The 5,000-nt window shown below is 39.1% G+C and overlaps 1 protein-coding gene across 14 annotated transcripts in view; it reads left to right on the top strand.

The window, feature by feature from the left end:
• LOC122260578 (uncharacterized) overlaps positions 1-5,000 on the top strand; it is a 45,123-nt gene that overhangs the window by 4,767 nt on the left and 35,356 nt on the right. The window lies entirely within an intron of this gene.

Here is a 5,000-nt window from a genome sequence, read left to right as displayed (position 1 = left end):
TTTGAGACGTTATAGATTTGGAATTCTGATATCCTTGATCTCCTACTCTGGATGTTGGTTTATATTTATTATAGTTAAACCTCTTCAAATTAGTATGGTTGTCACTGTGTCCTGTTTTTCGATATCATTATCAGAAAAAGGAAAAAAAAATTGGTATAGCTCTAATTTTGATCCATGAGAGAATTGGCAATGAATGAATTTGTTTTATGAATGCAAGGATACTTACCATACTTAGACCACCAGACATATTATAGATGAATGATTAGCTTAGTGTAAGGATCTTAGATTTCTGCCACATCTCAGATGCCAGAAAATATGTGATACAAGATACATTCTTGCTTAGGAATGAGGAAACATTCTCTACCAAAAATATTTATGGTTTTGTGTTTACTCCGTTATGGCTGGTTCTGACATTCTTTTCTCTTTCAATTATTCTTTCTCTTTATGATGGTCTCTCCTATCTCACTTAAAATTATATATATGTATATATATATATATATATATATTGGTCTTCCATTCTATTGATTGTATATTGTTAGTATGTTATCTGTAAGAGTTTAACAAAGCTTGATTTTGTTTCTGTGAAAATGCCTGTTTTCACAGTTGTACATAGAAACTAGTGCCCTCTTTTATAAATATAATAAGAACAAACTTCATTTCCAAAATTTAAGGAATGTTGTAAATACACTTAAGGTAAGGTAGGCCTAGTTTGCCTCCATGGTGACTAAGGACTGTAAAAAATAAAGATGACAATAAAATGATAATGGACAGTGCTTGTATAAATGCACTACTAACACCAACATCTCTCTCAATATTCTCTCTCTCTCTCTTTCTCTCTCTCCCCCTCCCTCTCTTTCTCTTTCTCTCTTTCTCCTTCTTTTTTTCTCTTTCTTTCTCTTGCTTTCTTTTTCTCTCTTTCTCTCTTTCTCCCTTTTTCTCTTTCTCTCTTTTTTTCTCTCTTTTTCGCTCCCTCTCTTCTCTCTTACTCTTTTCTATTCCCCTCTCTCTCTATCTATCAATCTGTTTATCTGTTTTCTCTTTTGTCTATACTTCACTCTCTTCTATTCTTCTTTCTCTCTCTTCTATCCCCCCTCTCTCTCTCTCTCTCTCTCTCTCTCTCTCTCTCTCTCTCTCTCTCTCTCTCTCTCTCTCTCTCTCTCTCTCTCTCTCTCTCTCTCTCTCTCTCTCTCTCTCTCTCTCTCTCTCTCTCTTCCCCTCTCTTTTCTCTCTTTTCTCTCTCTCTTTTTTTCTCTCCCACTCTTTTTACTATTTCTCTCTTTTTCTCTCTCTCTCTCACTCTTTTCTCCCACTCTTTTTTTCTCTCTTTCCTCTTTCTCTCTTTTTTTCTCCTACTCTTTTTCTCTTTTTTTCTCCTACTCTTTTTCTCTTTTCTCTCTCTCTTTCTTTCTTTCTTTCTTTCTTTCTCTTTTTTCTCTCTCTGTCCCTTTCTATCTCTCTCTCTGTCCCTTTCTATCTTTCTCTCTCTGTCCCTTTCTATCTTTCTCTCTCTCTCCCTATTTATCTTTCTCTCTCTCTCTCTCTCTCTCTCTCTCTCTCTCTCTCTCTCTCTCTCTCTCTCTCTCTCTCTCTCTCTCTCTCTCTCTCTCTCTCTCTCTCTCTCTCTTCTCCCCTTTTTCTTTCTCTTTTTCTCCTTTTTCTCTATTTCTGTCTCTCTCTTTTTTCTCCTACCTTTTTTCTCTTTCTCTCTCTCTCTCTCTCTCTCTCTCTCTCTCTCTCTCTCTCTCTCTCTCTCTCTCTCTCTCTCTCTCTCTCTCTCTCTCTCTCTCTCTCTCTCTCTCTCCCTCTCTCTCTATTTTTCTTTCTCTTTTCTCCCACTATTTTTTCTCTTTTTCTCCTTTTTCTCTATTTCTGTCTCTCTCTTTTTTCTCCTACCTTTTTTCTCTTTCTCTCTCTCTTTTTTCTCCCAGTCTTTTTTCTCTTTCTCTCCCTCTTTCTCTCTTTCTCTCTTTTTTCTCCCAGTCTTTTTTATCTTTCTCTCCCTCTTTCTCTCTTTCCCTCTTTCCCTCTTTCTTTCTCTCTCTCCCTCTCTCTCTCTCTCTCTCTCTCTCTCTCTCTCTCTCTCTCTCTCTCTCTCTCTCCTTTCCCTCTCTCTCTCGTTTCCCTCTCCTCTCCCTCTCTCTCTCTGTCTCTCCCTCCATCTCTCTCTCTCTCTTCTTCTCTCTTCCTCTTTCTCTCTCTCTTCTCTTCTCTTCTCTCTCTCCCTCCCCCTCCTCTCTCTCTCTTCTCTCTCTCATCTTCTCTCTCTCTCGCTCTCTCTCTCTCTCTCTCTCTCTCTCTCTCTCTCTTTCTCTCTCTTTCTTTTTCTCTCTCTCTCTTTCTCTTTCTCTCTCTCTCTCTTTCTCTTTCTCTCTCTCTTTCTCTTTCTCTCTCTCTCTCTTTCTCTCTCCCTCTTTCTCTCTCTCCCTCTTTCTCTCTCTCTCTCTTTCTCTCTCTCTTTCTCTCTCTCTCTCTCTCTCTCTCTCTCTCTCTCTCCTCTCTCTCTCTTCTCTCTCTCTCTTCCTCTCTCTCTCTCTCTCTCTCTCTCTCTCTCTCTCTCTCTCTCTCTCTCTCTCTCTCTCTCTCTCTCTCTCTCTCTCTCTCTCTTTCTCTCTCTCTCTCTCTCCTCTCCGTCTTGTCTCTTTCTCTTTTCACTATCTCCCTTTTCTCTTTGTTATTCTTTTTTTCTCTCTTTCTCTTCTTTTTCTCTCTCTCTATCCATCCATCTATCTATCTATTTCTTTTCTCTCTATCTGTCTATCTCTTTTCTCTCTCTCTCTTTCCTTTTTCTCTTTTTCTCTTTCCCTGTCTATCTCTGTTCTCACTCTCTCTGTTCTCTCTCTCTCTCTCTCTCTCTCTCTCTCTCTCTCTCTCTCTCTCTCTCTCTCTCTCTCTCTCTCTCTCTCTCTCTCTCTCTCTCTCTCTCTTCTTCTCTTCTTCTCTTCTTCTCTTCTTCTCTTCTTCTCTTCGCTTCTCTCTCTCATTTATCTTTCTCTCTTTCTATTTCTTTCTCTCTCTCTCTATCTATATATCTCTTTTTTTTCTCTCTCTCTTTCTTTCTCTTTCTCTTTTCTCTCTCTCTCTCTCTCTCTCTTTTCTTTTGTTTGTAAAACTTATGGCACTACCTCTGATTTTTTGTCATTTTCTGAGCCTCTGGAAATTATAGGGATGATTCTATATAAATATACTAAAGATTGATTTAGCAATAATATGGATTATTTTGCTAAGAATGTGTAGTGACCACATCCTCATTATAAAGTCACATAGCAAATATTGATTGCTATTAACCCATTGCCAACGGGGCGCCTAACAATCTAACTGGTCGTCAAGGCACTAGCGGAACCGCGAAAAAATAGAGGGACGGGGAAAGGGTTTTCTCTGTCCTCCTGGTAGCTAAGACTAGCCTAAATAATATTTTTACATAAGTCCATCATAAAATGCAAGTTTAGGCTGGACTTTGGAACCCTGTAGCTCTAGACCTGGCACCATTACAGCCGTAATACTTTATGATTGCGTGCGCTTCAACTGTGAGCAAATCCTGATGTTGCATCATGTGCGCATTGTCGGCCTAATCGGTGCCGACATGTGTGTCTTGACACCGGTAGGCAATGGGTTAATATTCAAAGAGGACCTGAGTTTGCAGAGTAACATTGCGAATTTTTGTTCTCACTCTCTCTGTTCTCTCACTCTCTCTGCTCTCTCTCTCTCTCTCTCTCTCTCTCTCTCTCTCTCTCTCTCTCTCTCTCTCTCTCTCTCTCTCTCTCTCTCTCTCTCTCTCTTCTCTTCTTCTCTTCTTCTCTTCTTCTCTTCTTCTCTTCTTCTCTTCGCTTCTCTCTCTCATTTATCTTTCTCTCTTTCTATTTCTTTCTCTCTCTATCTATCTATATATATCTTTTTTTCTCTCTCTCTTTCTTTCTCTTTCTCTTTTCTCTCTCTCCCTCTCTTTTCTTTTGTTTGTAAAACTTATGGCACTACCTCTGATTTTTTATGTCATTCTCTGAGCCTCTGGAAATTATAGGGATGATTCTATATAAATATACTAAAGATTGATTTAGCAATAATATGGATTATTTTGCTAAGAATGTGTAGTGACCACATCCTCATTATAAAGTCACATAGCAAATATTGATTGCTATTAACCCATTGCCTACAGGGCACCTAACAACCTAACTGGTCGTCAAGGCACTAGCGGAACCGCGAAAAATAGAGGGACGGGGAAAGGGTTTTCTCTGTCCTCCTGGTAGCTTAGACTAGCCTAAATAATATTTTTACCTAAGTCCATCATAAAATGCAAGTTTAGGCTGGACTTTGGAACCCTGTAGCTCTAGACCTGGCGCCATTACAGCCGTAATACTTTATGACTGCGTGTGCTTCAACAGATCCCGATGTCGCATCATGTGCGCATTGTTGGCCTAATCGGTGCCGACATGTATGTCTTGACACCCGTACGCAATGGGTTAATATTCAAAGAGGACCTGAGTTTGCAGAGTAACATTGCGAATTTTTATTTAGAATATTATCTACATTGTTAGAATATAGTCTTTAAAATGAGGTATGAGATTTATTGAGTCTGTCAAGTGGATGCCTTATAGTAGAAGACTGGTACATAGACAAACGGAGACATGGACAGGTAGACAGACAGACAAATAAATGGACTGACAAACAGATGTGTGTATAGAGAAGAAGGGAGAACCAGATACAAACAGAGATAGATAGGTCAACAGTCAAAGAGACAAGCAAAGGCATACCATCAAATAAAGAAAGAGACAAGAAGGAAGATAAATATGAGCAAAGAGAAAAATCTTAGTCATCTGGCTGGCAGGAAAGCTTAGCAGGGGTGACAGTCTGTTTGTAAAAGAGAAGTGCATTACTTTAGGCAAATTATTTCTTCCCTGATAGGTAATGATAAGGGAGGATAGGTTAACATGTTGATGATGATGGTATTAATGAAATATGCTGCAGCAAATACAACTGAAAGGGTACTTTGGATATAATAGGTGATA

This window comes from Penaeus japonicus, unplaced genomic scaffold (assembly GCF_977035675.1).
Source record: "Penaeus japonicus unplaced genomic scaffold, GWHDUDI00000001_assembly GWHDUDI00000017, whole genome shotgun sequence".
Taxonomy (NCBI): domain Eukaryota; kingdom Metazoa; phylum Arthropoda; class Malacostraca; order Decapoda; family Penaeidae; genus Penaeus; species Penaeus japonicus.
Note: the sequence above shows the minus strand (reverse complement) of the source record. Positions and strands in the feature narration are given on the sequence as shown.